The sequence below is a fragment of the Jaculus jaculus genome, chromosome 10 (genome assembly GCF_020740685.1).
Source record: "Jaculus jaculus isolate mJacJac1 chromosome 10, mJacJac1.mat.Y.cur, whole genome shotgun sequence".
NCBI classification, from domain to species: Eukaryota; Metazoa; Chordata; class Mammalia; order Rodentia; family Dipodidae; genus Jaculus; species Jaculus jaculus.
The window spans coordinates 43,283,384-43,300,984 of NC_059111.1; positions in this window are offsets into that span (position 1 = coordinate 43,283,384).

Genomic DNA, 17,601 nt, shown 5'->3' on the forward strand with positions numbered 1-17,601 from the left:
GTCCCTACTTTTATTTAATATAGTACTGGAATTCTTAGCCATAGCAATAAGGCAAGAGACACACAAATAAGGGGTACAAATTGAAACGAGGAGAGTAAGTTATCATTATTGTCAGATGGCATGATTCTATATATAAAGCACCCTAAAGACTACCAGCAAACTGTTAGAGCTGATAAACACCTACAGCCATGTAGCAGGATACAAAATAAATACACAGAAATCCGTGGCCTTTCCATATGCTAAGAACAAACACACAGAGGATGAAAGCAGAGAATCACTCCCATTCACATTTGCATCAAAGAAAATAAAGTACCTTGGAATAAATCTAACCAAGGAAGTAAAGTATCTCTATAATGAAAACTATAAAACACTCAAGTGAGAAATTGCAGAAGAGAAAGGAAGGGAGGAGGGTACTTAATAGGTTGGTATTGTATATATGTAAGTAGAGGAATAGATTAATGGGATGAAAAGGTCCAAACTGAGGTCAGGGAGGAGACTGAGTAAAGGAAAGGTGGATGGAGGGCTAATCAAAATCTAAGAGGATATAAGTAAATATTATGGAATCCTCCAGTTTTGGACAATGGAATACTCAGGAGCCGTAGATTGTTGTTGTTGGAATATTTTTAGTGCCAGGGATGGGATACCTTCCAGTGAGTTGTTGGTCAGGGAGGTCCCTGATGCCCCCAAAACATTATAGGCCATTGCCAAGGCCCTCATAGATGATTGATATCCTTCTAGCATTGTATTTTTCCTATGTAACAAATGTACTACCCCATAGCACTGGTTCCAGTTGATTCATTTGGTATGCTTGTTGTTTGTTTTGCATTGCAATTATCTATAGATGAAGATACAGATTTTGGTTAATATCCTTTACATTTAATCTACTGATAACTTGATATCTTGACACTAACTCCATGCAGAGCTCCACATAAACACTGAATATGTTGGCTTAAATGTAATATAAAATGTCAAACAACAGACTCAGGTGTTGTACTTGAAAGGAATCTGGTATAAGAACCCTAATTCAGGTCATACCTGTTAAAATACCTTTTTATTCAGAAAGGCTGAAACAAATCATAGTATTATCAAAAGCCAATATGGATAGCAACCCTGTACCAAAAGTCTGCAAGTAGTCTACTGTCAATGTAAAGGCTCGCTAAGAAGACATGTCAAGTGTCCTCTAGTACAGATGGAAACCCCTGCCTGAAGGGAAGTGGCTGAAGTTTCTCCTTTCTCTCCTTTCCTGAACTGAGTCAATGCTCTGGTTTCTGTAAAAATTAGAAGGAAACAAAACAGATAACTTACTCTAAAAGTACAGATGATAATTCTTGATAATTGAAATCATTAAGATATACCTCCTATACCCCATACATATTACAGTACCATCCAGAAGGCAATGAGCAGTAAGCTTGCTCTAGTTTCCACATACAGATAGCAGTATGGATAGGAACTTAAGTTATAGTAAAAAGAAGAAGAGAATGTACAGTTGGATCAGCACTGTGGAAGCCAGTAAGTTATGAGAGGGAAAATAAAGAAATTTCCATGTAGACCATATATTAGGATTTTTCTCTAAGAATAAAAGAGACTGATATGTACTCAGAATGACACACACACACACACACACACACACACACACACACACACACACACGGATAAACTGTATGCTTATCTTGTGCTTTGCCAAATCTGAAAGACTTTTCTCTGTAGGTTTTTTGTGAGTTCCTACATAGACAATCATGTCTATAACAGACAGCCTCAGGATGCTCAGATGAACTTCCAAATTAGGCACAGCTATGGAATAATAGATATTTATTTAAGCTTAAAAATCTAGTGGAAGTCCCATAATGGCAGAAGTTGCCCCTTCTTAAAGGACTAAGCAGACAGAGAAAAAGCCATAAGCCAGAACACCAAAACCACACCACACAGCATATTTCAGGAACTCCAGCAGGAACTCAGGTACTTTGTGTATCTTTAGATTGGAATTTCAAATCTACCACCACATCTTAGGGTTGGACCTTAGCATCTGCCCAGTGACACCTCCTCCACACTGGTGGCTACTGATCTAAATTACAGACAGTAATAAAATACTGAATATATTGTTGGGCATTCAGTTAAACTACCACATTCCACACTTGGCCCCCAACAGACTCATAACCATCTCACATTGTAAATTATATTCAGTCCAATTTCAAAGGTCTCCACAGTCTTGACCAATGTTGGATAGTCCCAAGTCTCCCATGAGATTTAAGATAGTCTCTTAGCTGTGAGATCTGCAAAATCAGACAAGTTATATATTTTCAACTTATAAAGGCACAGAGTAAACATTTTCTACTGGCATAAGGCAAAGCAGGGAGAAACTGGAACAATGGAAACTCAACAACCATCAAACAAGCATCAATTTCTGCAATTCAGGGCTGGAGAGATGGCTCAACAGTTAAAGCACTTGTCTGCAAAGCCAAAAGACCCAGGTTCAATTCCACAGGACTCATATAAGCATATGTGCATAAGGCGGCACATACATTAGGAGTTCATTTTCAGTGGCTGGAGGCCCTGACACACCCAATCTCTCTCTCTTTCTCTCTCTCTCTCTCTGAATAATTAACTTAAATTTAATTAATTAATTTTTTTAAAACATTAAAACAAAATCTGCAGATCAAGTCTACTATCTAATATCTTAACCAGTGACTGACAGTCTCTGGGTTTTCTAATTCTGCCCTCCTGCTTTGCTGAGTAAACAGGGAAAACTTCCATCTGAACCCAACAGCCTTTATGGTAGCCTGCATAGTTCTGGTATATCCAAAACATTTTTGGGTCTCCATGCAAACCACAGTCCATTTTCCAAAGGCTCTTCCAGATTAGTCATGAGGATCATCATGTCCTGTCCATATGCTGCATCTCAGCTGCAGCAGCTCCTGGAACCAAGTTCATTTCAAGACCACTTCATGCATTTCAAAATCAATACCAGATGTGCAGGATACAACAATATTCTTAATTCAAGGATTAGAATGAATCATGATCTTGAAAAGCAGGTTTCTTCTCCAGCCAACTCTTTCCCAAAAAGAGTTTCCATTTCTATCATAGTCTTTCCTCAGGCATCATCTCCATTGTTTTAATGTAAAGCAGTTGGGCCATCTTCCAAAAGACTGCTAATGTGTTTGACAATAGCAGCTTCTGAAACTATTCTCTGTGCTAGTAATTTTAAACTTGTTTGAGGTTTTCAAACTTAAAGTCTTTAATATTTCAGTCCAATATCTTTAGCCAAGCACATAAGTCCTTTACAAATTTAACTTGGATCAAACTTTCTCTGCTTGGGCAGTGGAATGCAGCCTGCCCTTATGCTGGTAGTCCAGTTCCAACAAAGTCCTCTGCAGTCTTTCCTTCCCTTTAGAATGTTCATAAATCAAGCCTCCAAGTTCAATTCTCTTAGTACTTAGCATTTTCAAACTCTCATCAGATTAGTTCATAATACTTGGCTTACCATTCTAAAAGATGTCTTCAGTTGGAAGCACCAAGTACATGCCTGAATCTCCAAAAAAAGTGCCAGAAATTCAAAATCCACATGGTCAGATTCACTCACCCCACCCCTGGTACCAATTTCTACACAGACAGGTTTAGGTCACAGAGATGAACATACAAACCAGGCACAGTTATGGAAGAAAGTATTGAAGTTTACAGATCCAGGTGAAGTCCCATAATGGCAGAAGTTAGCCCCTCTTAAAGGAGCAAACAGAGAGAAAAAGCCATAAACCAAAGTACCAAAAGCCACAACACACAGCACACTTCAGGAACTACAGTAGGAACTCAGGCACTTTGCATACCTTTAGACTAAAATTTTAAATCCACAATAATACCTTAGGTCTGGACCCTAAGATCTACCCAGTGCCACGTCCTCCACCCAAGAGTTACAGATCTAAGTTACAAACTGTAATAAAATCTTGAATATATCGGGAATCATTTATTTAAGCTACCACAATGTCATTTGCCTATATGGGCAGTTTTATATCTTTTTTGTCTGTAATGCCTTTTATTTTTTTTTCTTGCTGTACTACTCTTCAGGCTATAACTTCTATTAATGTAATCAAAATGAATGGTATAAACTGTATTTCTCATGAGGCTTCTTATATTATCAGTAAAGTATTTGGGTGGTTTTTTTTGCATATCATTAATATAATATAAGCATTTAATCAAACAGAGATTCCTTCTACTGCTATTAATCTCAGAGTTTTTATCCACTATCCACTATCCAACTATTCCATGAGTGCTGAGTTTTACTGAGTGTTTTGCTCCATTAATTCATAAGGTCATTTTACTTTGTAAACAATAAAGGAAAGATAAAACTGGATCCCTATATTATATCTTACATAAATACTCATGAAGATGAGTAACAGACTTATTTAGCAGATCTCAAATCATAACAATCCTTTGGAGAAAATAGAGGGAGAAATCTCCATAACTTTGGTCTTGGTAGTCATTGATTTTTGGATATAATATCAAGTACACAGACAGATAAAGCAATAAGAATCATGTGAAACCACAGGAAGCATTTCACAGAAAACATTCAACAGAATAAAAAGACAACCTATTTAATGGGAGACAATATTTGAAAACAATATATCTGATAACATCGTAAATATATGAGGGAGAAGGAACTCATACAACTTAGTAGCAAAAAGGAGAGGAAGTGGAGAAAGAAAAATAAATGTGAAATAACTAAACTGGTCCTTGGGGTTTAGCTTAGTAAAAGAGAGATTACCTAGCATACCCAAGGACCTGGGTTCAATGCCAAACATCACAAAATAAGTAGATAAGAGTAACTATGGAAGATGGATATTTTAACTTGATGAATTATAAATATTTCATTATACAAAGCCATACATTACTAAAGAAAGAAGATACATTTTCAGAAATGCATTGTGAAGCATTTTTCTCACTATATGAACATCACAGAGTATACATAGGTTAATTAAAGTGACCACTAGCTACTATGGTAACAGCATCATGTGTTAAGTTCAGTCACTGACTGAAAAATTATTAGGAAGCACATGGCTAAATGTCTATCAAAATTACATATCGTACACTTTAAATACATGCAATAAAGATGATCACATTTGTGCTCACTTCAGCAACACATATGCCAAAATTGGATGATAAAAATCATATTTTATACCTTAAATATATACGTTTTGTCAATTGTTCTTCAATAAACAAGTAGAAAAAATTTCTGCTCTGTAAAAGACTATAAAGCTGAAAAGAGAAGCTACAGAGAAACAATATTTTCAAAATAATATATGATAAATCCAAAATGTACAAAAAAATGAGAACTCACTAAGAGAAAAACCTTTTAGATACTCAACAAAGAAGATATGTATGCAGATAGCAAATAAGCATAGAAAAAGGTGCCCCACATCATGTGTTATAGATTCAAAGCAAATTAAAACAATAAAATACCATTTTCCATTACCTAGTACCATATCTTCTGACAAAGCCAACCACTAGCAAGGATATGAAGCAGCAGAAACTTATGTTCATTGCTGGTGGGAATGCAAAATGCCTCAGCCACTTTGACAGAGTTTGGAAACTTCATATAAAACCAAGCATGCCCTTACAATCTGGTGATCAAGCTCCTGGACATTTACCCAAAGGAGTGGATAATTTATGTTCATACAGAAATTGTGCACATGGATATATACAGTAGCTTTACTGATAATTTACAAAACTCAGAAATAACCAAGATATCCTTTAGGATAAAGTGTTGTGCATGCACAGTAAAATGTAATGCAGTGCTAAAAATTAAATGAGTAATCAAGCAATGAAAATAATACATGGAAGAAACTTAAATGTCTACTATTAAGTGACAGAAACCAATCTGAAAAGCCTACCAGCTATATGCTTGTAGCTATATGACATTTGAGAAAGTGCAGAGCTATAGACTTTCAAAAGCCTAATGATTTCCAAAGATTGAGTGGTGGTAAGAAAAGAGAATTAAAGGAAGTAAGAGAAATTGATAAATTAAGAATAAGGTCACCTTCTTCTGTAGGTAGGTAGTTAAGGATACAAGCCCCAAAGTCATACATGTCAGCTTGCAGTATCAAGACTACAACACACCTCTAAGTAAAATGAGTATGTTCTATTTCCAGATGTTGGATGAGTGAGCTCAGATTTCCAAGATATCTTACCATGGTAATTATGCTTGTTACCATGTTATGATTCCTCCCTTTCACTATAATGCTCATGGTCCTTGTGAAGTATATATGAGACACATTATTATTGTTTTCCTTCTCATTGATAGGACAAAACATCTGATCAAAAGCAACTGATGTGGGAAGGGGGTTGTATTTTGGTTTTAGTCTAGAAGGGAAGCTTCATGGTGGCAGGAGAAAGCATAGTATAGGCAGAGGCTGAACATTACCTCTTTCACAGCAGCTGGCAAACAGCAGCAGGACAGAGAGCCAAACTCTGGCAAGGGGGAGCTAGCTATAATTCCCCAAACCCTGCCCACAGTAGCATACCACCTCCAGCTAGGCTATACCTACCAAATTCCCATAAGCTGGGGTCCAAACAACCACAACACATGAGCTTATGTGCAACAACTCGTTCAAACCATCATACACATATTTTACATATATCCATTTTTGGCATTTTTCTAATCCTTTGCTCATTCTTTGCAATAAACTCTGTCCTCATAACTTAATGCACTTGAATCAACAATCTCAAAGTGACCAACAACAGCAAATTTTAAGACTTCAGAATGCCCAGCTTTGTATCTTTTGGACTTTTTCTTTGGCCTCTGTGACAGGGTCCATATCTCTAGGTCTCACTGGAGCCTTTTTCTTTATTTAAGAAGCAGTGATGACAAATGTATTTTTTATATATTTTATTTAGACATATCCCAATTATTTAGACATACATTATTAATTTTTATTTGTGAGGAAAATTTATCATTATTATGCATTTCTAAGGAAGTGGAAAATGAGACGCGCAGGTGACTATTACAGATGAAACTCTATGCAAGTCAAAAGTATTCTTAAGTATATTTTAAAATCCAGGTGGGGTGATGCATGCCTACAAGAATTTAGGAGGCAAAGTTAGGGGGATAGCTACAAATTCAAGTCTAGCCTAGTTGACATAGCAAGGTCTAGGCAACCCAGGATTAAGAGTGAGATCTATCTCCAAAAAATCATAAAAGACCAAAAACAAAAGAAAAATTCAAAATTACATTTTCACATACAATGATTTAAAAGGAGCTAAAACTTCAGAATAACTAGGCTTCCAGTGCACAGAGCAAAGCAGGTATTTACAGAAAAGAAACAATCCAAGACTAGAAGGTAAAGGTTGAGCAACTTGGGTGGGAAAAGCCTCATGATTAATCAGTTTGCAAAGGTCTAAAAATTCATAGACAGCAGTATTGCAAAAGTTCTAAAGATATTTCTTTAAGAAATTAATGACTTGGGCTGGAGAGATGGCTTAGTGGTTAAGCGCTTGCCTGTGAAGCCTAAGGACCCCGGTTCGAGGCTCGGTTCCCCAGGTCCCACGTTAGCCAGATGCACAAGGGGGCGCATGTGTCTGGAGTTCGTTTGCAGAGGCTGGAAGCCCTGGCACGCCCATTCTCTCTCTCTCCCTTTATCTGTCTTTCTCTCTGTGTCTGTCGCTCTCAAATAAATAAATAAAAAATAGACAAAAAAAATTAAAAAAAAAAAAGAAAGAAATTAATGACTTGCTTCACCTGGCAGGGAAGGAAAGGAAAGACCTTGAGAGTTCATCAAGGTTTTTATGAATTGGTAGATTCTAGTAGACATGCAGTGGGGGGAGGGGTGGAGAAGCAAAGTAGGAATATAGTCATTAAGACTCTAAACATCAATAATAAAGAGAAAGTCCTAAAAGCAGATAGGAAGAAACAACACATTACAAATAGATAACCCTATCAGAATTACTTCAGACTTCTCAATGGAAACCCTGAAAGCCAGGAGGGCCTGGAATGTAACACTGCAAAAGAACATATGGCTTCCAACCCAAACTACACAGCAAAAGTATCCCTCATAATAGATGATGAAATAAAAACAATCCATGATAAAACTCAGCTTTACAATTATATGAACACAAAGCCAAACATAAAGAGAGCACTTCAGTGAATTTTCCACACAAAAGATTAAAAGAACCAACCTCAAATGCCCACAAAAAACAGATAACAATAGCCAAACTCAAAGGAGGCACAAAAACATACAAATCCAAGAAAACACAAAACCACATAAGCCACCACAATATGGCATGGATTAAATCAAACCTCATAGTTATTATCCTAAATATTAATGACTTTAATTGATCTATGAAGACACATAAGCTAAACTGGTGGATCAGAAAATTAGACCCTGCAATCTGCTGTCAAAGCCCACCTCACCACTAGACAGACCCCTCCTCAAGATGAAAGGATGGAAAATGATATTCCAAGCAAATGGAAATAAGAAACAAGCAGGCATGGCTATACTAATATCAAATAAAATAGACTTCAAAACAAAAGTAATCAAAAAGTAATCAAAAATCAAACAAATAAAGAAGGCCGCTTCTTTCTCATCAAGGAAACAATCCAACAAGAGGACATCACAATCATCAATATTCATGCACCAAACACAGGTGCACAACAATTCATAAAAGAAAACTGACTTGGCAACAAAACAAATATAACCACCAACACCATCATAGTTGGGGTCTTTAATACTCCACTATCAGCAATAGATTGATCACCCAAACAGAAAGTTAACAGGGAAGTAAGACAGCTTAACAAAATCATAGGTCAATTAGACCTAATGGACATCTACAGAACATTCCTAGAGCAAAAGCACAGATTACACATTCTTCTCAGCAGTCCATGGAACTTTTTCTAAAATAGATCATTACTGAGCCATAAAGCCTACATTAGGAGGATTTCCTGAATCATGTCAGATTCCAATGCTGTATTGGTAGAAATTAACAAGAAAAGATGCATCAGGAATCCTATCACTTCCTGGAAACTGTACAAAACACTTTTAAACAATAAATGGGTAGTGGACAAAATAAAAAATGAAATGTCAAAATTTCTAGAAATAAATGACAATGAGAAGACAACATACCACAGCTTATGGGACACGATGAAGGCAGTTCGTAGGGGAAAATTCATAGCACTAAATGCCTTCACAACAAAGACAGAGAGGTCCCAAATCAACAACCTAACAGTCCACCTAAAGGCACTGGAAAAACAAGAAGAATCCAACCCAAAAAGGTCCAGAAGGACAGAAATAATTAAGATCAGAGCAGAAATTAATGAATTAGAAACTAAGAAAACAATTAAGACAATTGATGAAACAATGAGCTCATTCTTAGAAAAAATAAACAAGATTGGTAAAACCCTGACCAATTTGATCAAGCAAAAAAAAAAAAAAAAAAAAAAAGAAAGAAAGAAGAAAAAGGAAAAGAAAGAGAAAAAAAGAAATGCTTCAAATTAACAAAATTAGAAATGAAAAAAAGGAGAGATCACAACAGACATAACTGAAATTGGGGGACTTATTTCAAGGACCTCTACTCCACAAAACTAGATAACTTGCATGAAATGGATGAATTCCTGGACATATACCACCTACCAAAGCTAAACTCAGATCAGATTAATCTCCTAAACAAACCTATTACACCCATCAAGACTGAAAGGGTAATCAAAAACCTCCCCCAAAATATGAGTCCTGGACCACATGGCTTCTCAGTTGAAACCGTCATGGAAGCACTGAAACCAAGTTTTGTCAAACTGTGACACACAATTGGAGAACAAGGGAAGTTCCCAAATTCCTTTTATGAACATACTATCATCCTAATACCAAAGCCAGACAGAGATGCCACAAGAAAACTATAGGCCTACCCTGAAGAACTCAAGCAAAGATTCTGAACAAAATCCTCACAAACCAAATTCAACAAAACATCAAAATCATTATCCAGCTTGATCAAGTAGGCTTCATCCCAGGAACACAGGGTGAATCAATATAAGGTAATCTTTCAATGTAATACACCATAAAGTAAGCTTAAACACACACACACATACAAAAACACATTATCATTTTGATAGATGCAGAAAAGGCCTTTGACAAAATACAACATCCCTTAATGATTAAAGCTTTAGAAAGAATAGGCATGGAGGGTTTATATCTCAACATAATAAAGGCTATATATAAAGCTCCTAAAGCCCAAATACTACTTAATGGGGAGAGACTGAAGGAATTCTCATTGAGATCAGGAACAAGACAGGAGTGTCCACTCTCACCTCTGCTCTTCAATATAGTACTGGAAGTCCTAACTGAAGCAATAAGACAGGAGAAAGAAATTAAAGAGATACAAATTAGAAAGGATGAAGCTGTGATCTCTCCTATTCACAGAAAACATGATTCTATATATAAGTGATGGAGAACTACCATCTCAAAACTCTTAACTATTTTAGCAAAGTAGTACTATACAAAATCAATGCACAAAAATCAGTAGCGTTTATATATGAAAAAGACAAAGATACAGAGAAAGAAATAAGTGACATTGTCCCATTTTCAATAGCAACAACCAAAAAATAAAATAGTTTGGAATAACATTAATCAAGGATATAAAAGACCTATACAATAAAAACACTCAAAAAAGAATCTGAGGAGGACTTTAGAAAAAGGAAAGACCCGCCATGCTCTTGGATAGGCAGAATTTACATTGTGAAAATGGCAATCTTACCAAAAGCAATATACAGATTTATTGCAATACCAATAAATATTCCAACAATTTTCTACACAGAGATAGAAAAAAAAAATCTCAAAATTCATATGAATGGCAGGAGGTTTCAGATAGCCACTCAGGTCCTCTGCAAAAGAAACACCTCTGGCAGGGCATGGTGGCACACGCCTTTAATCCCAGCACTTTGGAGCTAGAGGTAGGAGGATTGCTGTGAGTTTGAGGCTACCCTGAGACTCCATAGTGAATTCCAGGTAAGCTGGGCTAGAGTGAGACCCTACCTCGAGAAAAAAAAAAAAAAAAGAAACACCTCTGAAGGCTAATGTTACCATACCTGAAAAGCTATATTACAAAGAGGCAGCAACAAAAACAACACAGTACTGACATAAAAAAGTCTTATAGAAGAATGGAACAGAATAGAAGATCCAGACTTTGGGTCAGGTAACTAAAGCTACTTGATACTCAACAAAGGTCCTCACAATGAATACACTATGTATATAACTAAAAAGAAAAGAAATTGATGAGTTGAAAGAAATCATCCAGAGATTGATTTGGGTTATTAGATCAAGATAAATAAGTTCTTCTTGATTTTATTACAGGATATAAAACACTTGTTTCTGAGTCATGTACCTGGTGTGCACAGACACAAGAAGGTAGGGAAATATATCAGCTATGCATTCCTTTACTACAAAAGGATGAATTGCACTTTTCTATTCTCATTCTCTTTTCCCTTTACAGTAAAACTAGTAACTACTTGGTTTGGTATGCTTCAAAGGGCCATGTCTTTTCTTACTATTATGTATTATCATTGTGTTGTAGGCATAGAATGCATCAAATGAACTGTTTCTGCCTGGGTGAGGTTTATAGTAACTGTACGAAGTGCTTGATAAAAGTTTGTAATAACAGTAATTCAAGATGGCCTTTACTGCTTATCATGTACCAATAATGTTTTAAGTAATATAATTCTATATATACTTTACAGGTAAGGAATATAGACAAAGACTGGTAATTGACCAATGTTATAGAGATTATATGTGGTAGATAGGAAACTAGAAACTCAAATATTAAGCAATACTACAAATAAGAATGAAAGTAAATAAGAGCTCACTTTGAACACACAAACATATGAGCACTTAGAAGTTCTTCCATTTTCCTCCATGTTTGCTGCCATCTGGTTACCATGGTTACCTCTGCTTACTTTCAAATAAAGCCAAGATTTTGTTTGTACTGACTGCCTTTGTATAATGCCAGATTCATGTGCTAAATAGTTGAAATGCTGGTTTTAAAGCATAACTGAGATGACCTTAAAGTATTTTCTAGTAAGAACTGATGCTTAACCTTATTGAAATTTTACTGTTAGGTAGATGAGCAGCTTTAGCACAACAACCATGTCAGTGGGTAGAGTGAACAGACTGAATAGGAAATAAATCATGAATGTTAGTTGACTTAGAATTAGTAAGCAACCTAATCAGAGAAATATTCCAAATGTATAAAGTAGTGTTACTAAGAGTTATATAACTGTGAGAAAGTCATACACTTGATTTAAATCTTCCTATCTGCCATGCCTAGTTTCTCCTTTAATGCTTATTACTCTATTCTCCAGTTTTCTTTCAACATGATTACAAAGTATATCATAGAATATCTCTCCACAGGACACGAAATAGATACACCTCAATATTCTTCTGACATTTTCATGCATATGATATGCCAATAATAATACCATGAGGTAGCAGTGTACTCAGGGGTAATATTTCAGTTTTTCAGTTATTTGTAAATGGTTGAAAGAAAATGATACAATAGATCTTCACAATAGTCTATTCAGTCTTTGAATCAATCAATCCATCCTCAAATACAAGTCCTCACCCCCAACAATAAACACAGGTTGCTATTGAGAAATGCATGTTGCTACATGTATTTACTCATTTTAGATGCATGTATACATGTTACCATATGCATATGCACAACAGACATTCTTTTTATACATTTTATGAAACATTACATTTTTCCATTCATTTTCTGTGTTTCCATGTACATGCCTTTGTATAAGACAAGAAGAGAGTATGAAAATGTCACCCAGAAGTATAATACTGGTGCATATATATATATTACAGAAATTATCTTTTCAAGTTAACATTATAATGGAAATAGTATTTGAAAAAATGACAGAAGATTCACAGATAAATTTAGAAGTAAATAATTTTATAATGTCACTTTTTCCTACTTTTGAGTAATTTCTTGGAAATAATTTGTGAATATTTTTAATTGTTTTGAAATGATTTATACACTGTTTTTAAAATACAAATATTTACTTTGCATCATTAGTGTTTGAACTTTGATTAACATTATTTTCCTATAAGAGAACATACTTACATATTACTAGCTTCTTTTTAAAACCCATTTCTAACAATTACCAATAAATGCCTAGTATCAACAATAACATTAATCCTCTAGGCTTTAGAGAGAGAAAAGCTGTGTTGAATTAAGCTATAAACTAAAGGCATTTTCAGTTAAACTAGCATGACTTCAAATAATATCAAATTTTCAAAGTAAAACATACCAAAAGAAAAAATGATCCCTCATGATTTATCCTTTTATACTTTCTCTATGAATATAACTTGATACTTAAATATTCTAAAATATATATGGAAATTCCTTAGAGGCATAGTTTCTTCGATAGCATGATTTTGTTCAATTCATATTACTGATCTCTTTTCTTTAGTGATCTATTGGTACTTAGTATGCATTTTACTGTAATTCAATATGCTTGCCTTAAAAAAAATTACAGTGAGCATGACTCAAATTTTCCATATTTCTCATTTTTTCAAATATTTTGAGAAATGAAGTTAATGATTTTACTTTTATAGATTTTTCTGTGTATGAGTGTGTATGTCTGTGTGGTAATCATCTATGTTTGTGTGTACATATTTGGACCCATGTGTTAGTGTACACTCACTCACACACACACACACATACACACACACATATATCTCATATATCTAGATAGATAGATAGATAGATAGATAGATAGATAGATAGATAGATAGATATAGATATGTGTGTATGTGTGTGTGTGTGTAGATAGATAGATAGATAGATAGATAGAGAGAGAGAGAGAGAGAGAGAGAGAGAGAACAGAGTACAATCTTGGGTTTAATCCTCAGGTACTTTGTCATCTCCTTTGAAACAGGGTCTCTCATTAGCTTGAAGTTCACTGGTTAGGCTAGACAGACTAAGACAGGCTAACCAATAAGCTCCAGGGATCCACCTGTCTCTACTTTTACAAATCTGGGATTTGAGGCACACAATACAATGCTTGGTATGGATTACATGGATTGTGGTCATCAAACTCAGCTCCTCATTCAGAAAGGCACACACTTTTATATCCTGATTTATCTCCCCATCCTCAAGATTCTTTTCTTTGTTTTGTTTTTGTTTTTCCAAGGTATGGTTTCACTCTAGCACAGGTGAACCTAGAATTTGCTTTGTAGTCTTGGGATGGCCTCAAACTCATAGCGATCCTCCTGCTCCTGCCTCCCGAGTTCTTGGGTTAAATGTGTGTGCCACCATACACGGCATTGTCAAGATTTTAGATAATTAGTATCAAATTACTCTTCCAAAAAAGATGTACAAAAATTCTTGCATAAGAAAAAAAAATCATGTAAAAAATAAAAGTCTCATTTAGAACACATCACAAATAATCATTTAGTATTTACAAACATGTAGGATATTTTCTTAGTATTCTTGGACAACAAAGGTCCACAAATGTGAAAGATGTCAAATGGAGAAAAACAGAGGAAAGGTTAAGTGCAACATATCATGGAGAAACAATAAATGTTTGTGTTGCAGTCAGGTTTAGCATTGCTGGTAGAAATCACACAACCAAGAGCAGCTTCTGGAGAAAAGAGGTTGATTTTGGCTTACAGGCTCAAGGGGAAGCTCCATGACAGCAGGGGACATCACCCCTTGGCCAACATAAGGTGGACAATAGCAACAGGAAAGTGTGCCAAACACTGGCATGGGAAAACTGGCTATAACACCCATACCACCCCCCAACACACACTCCCTCCAGGAGCCATTAATCCCCAAATCTCCATCTGCTGGGAGCTTAACATTCAGAACACCTAAGTTTATAGGGGACACCTGAATGAAACCACCATAATATGGTTCCATGCCACATGCTTTCCTGCATGAACAGAGCCCATTGATGACTTGACTGGGGAAGAAGACGCACAAATATGTAAACTATTTAGTTCTCTTGTGACCTTTCTATGCACCCAGTGGCAGGTGGGTCTGCAGTTTGAATATTACTTTAGTGTTATGATGCTTGGCTTGGACAAAGCACATAGCAGCTCTTAAAAATGCATATGAAGCCACATCCAAAACTGAAGTCTTAGAAAAATTCTATTAGCAAATTAATAGAATAGGAGCAAAGAAAGGAAGGAGGGAGAAGTAGAAAGAGGGAAGGAGAGGGAGAAATGAGAGGGGTGTGAGAGACAAAGAAATACGGGTAGGGGCAAAGATCAATAACATACATGAGAAGAATAATACTTTATTATACTAATTCATATGCCCTATTTATATTGACTGATCAGCTATTACAGCATTTCTCTCAATACTACGGATTTGATAATGAGTCAAAAAACTTACAATTTGGGGAAAAATACAATTTTCCATGTAGTTATAGTATAGTATAGGGTGATAGCAAATTCAATGACATAAGGAAAACACAACAGGGTAATACAATCCTGTTTCAAGGTAAAAGAATGCATCTGAGGGCTGGAGATATGGCTTAGTGGTTAAGGCACTTGCATGCAAAGCCAGAGGACCTCAGTTCAATTCTCCAGGACCCACAGAAGCCAGATATACAAGGTGGCACAGGCATCTGCAATTCGTTTGTAGTGGCTGGAAGCCCTGGTACGCCCATTCTCTCCCTCTCTCTTTCTCTCTCTCTCCCTCATTCCCTCTCTCAAATAAATAAAAAAACAATATTTTTTTTAAAAAATAATGCATCTGAGATCAGTTTCAAACTGAAAGCTAGAGCCAGAGAGAATGAAGAACCAAAGTACTGAGTGTAATGTTTGCTGTCCTTCACAATATAGACATCATATTCCTTAGATCTGTCTGCAACTCCATGGCTTCCAAATGTGTTTTAAAAGGCAGTGAGAAAACTTTTAAACTGAGACTATTATGCCCATGGACAAACTAATATTAGCCATAGTTTCACAGTCAAGGAAGGGGTTAGAAAAAAATAAAATACTTAAAAAAAAAAAAACTTCTTAACTAGGAGTCATAATTAAATAAGATTAGACCTGCGTAATGAAGATTGTGTTCAATTACAAATGTGCCTAAGTTAATTGTATTGTTAAACCTGTATTTGTTTCCAATAGGCTTGTCTTTGGGCTTGTGTTTTGTTGGTGTTGTTTTCTCTTAAGACTTTTAAGAATTACACAGAACAAGTCTCAGTTGAATGTCCCCAGCTCAAAATCTAGCCAATATGTGAATGTCTGTTCTGGAAGAAACTTACTGGGGAACATTGACAGAAGCTATTCATTTGGCACCTATGTAGACACTTAACTAGACAACAAGGATCATCCAAACTGGGAATAAAATAGTCCTAGGTTTTTATGAGTACCTAGTTTTATTCTTTCTATATTTATATATTATGGCTAGGAAGAGTACTGCAACCTCTACTTTGTAAAGGAACACATAGATTTGTAGGTCTGGAATGTATGGCTCACTGACCTAGTAACTACATATGAAGTCTTCAGTCTTCCTGTTGCTTTGCTGTTAACATCTGCTATTTTTTTTTTTATGTGCATGTGCCTTACTTTGTGTGTATGTGTATATGTGTTTATATGGTGTATGTGTGTTTTAAAGTACACACATACATGTCAGTGTATAAGTGGAGACCACAGGTGGGCATTGGGTGTCTTATGGATTAGCTGCTCTATAACTTATTCCTTAAAACAGGATCTTGCACTGAACATAGAGTTGCCAAGTCACTTAAACCCAGGGATTTCCTATCTCTGCCTCCTGAGTACTGGGATTACAGACATGCATCACCAGACACAGAATTTTATGTGGGTAGCGAAGAACTGTACTCAGGTTCTCAAGCTTTCCTGGTAAGCACTTTCCCCATTGCACACACTCCTCAGCCCAAGATATATATCTTTAATAGTTCTGTATTTTCTTCCTGTCACCCCACCAAGAGGTAAAAACTATCTTGTATGCTAGGCAAGTATTCCTCCAATGAACTATAACTCTAGTACCTGTATTCCTATACTTGTGTGTAAATTATCATAAAGGCATATCATACATGGAGAAAATTTGTAAAGAAAATAGAGACCCTATGTTAAACAGCACCATATTTAAACAATAGAGCCAGATATTTCACAAATGTTTGAAAAATTTGTGCTTTGTGTGTTTTCTAACCTTGTTATTACACTCTTCTCAAGTGAAAAAAAAAAAAACTTCATCAAATACTGACTTAGAACAATGAAGTTTCAGATAGATGTTGAACCATTGTATATATTCTACTTAGGGTACATGATAAGTCCAAAAATGAGAGATTAATTTAAGATAAAATACATCAAATCTGCTTTCCAATATCATCCTAATGAAGCTAATTATTTTTCTCTGTGTTATAATAATTTCTAAATTTGCCTCCCACATCCAGAACATTGTGCAGCACTTTTATGTCTAAGCTTTGCTTTTCCTATAGCCTTGGACAATGTTATTTATGTCTCTTTTCTTTGAAAATAGCTATAACCTCATATTTTTAATCCATAAGGAGACACTGTATGTGTCATAGCAACTAGAAAAAAAATAATGTAGACTGTGAAAAATAATTAGTCAACTCTTAATTGTCTATGGTAGAAG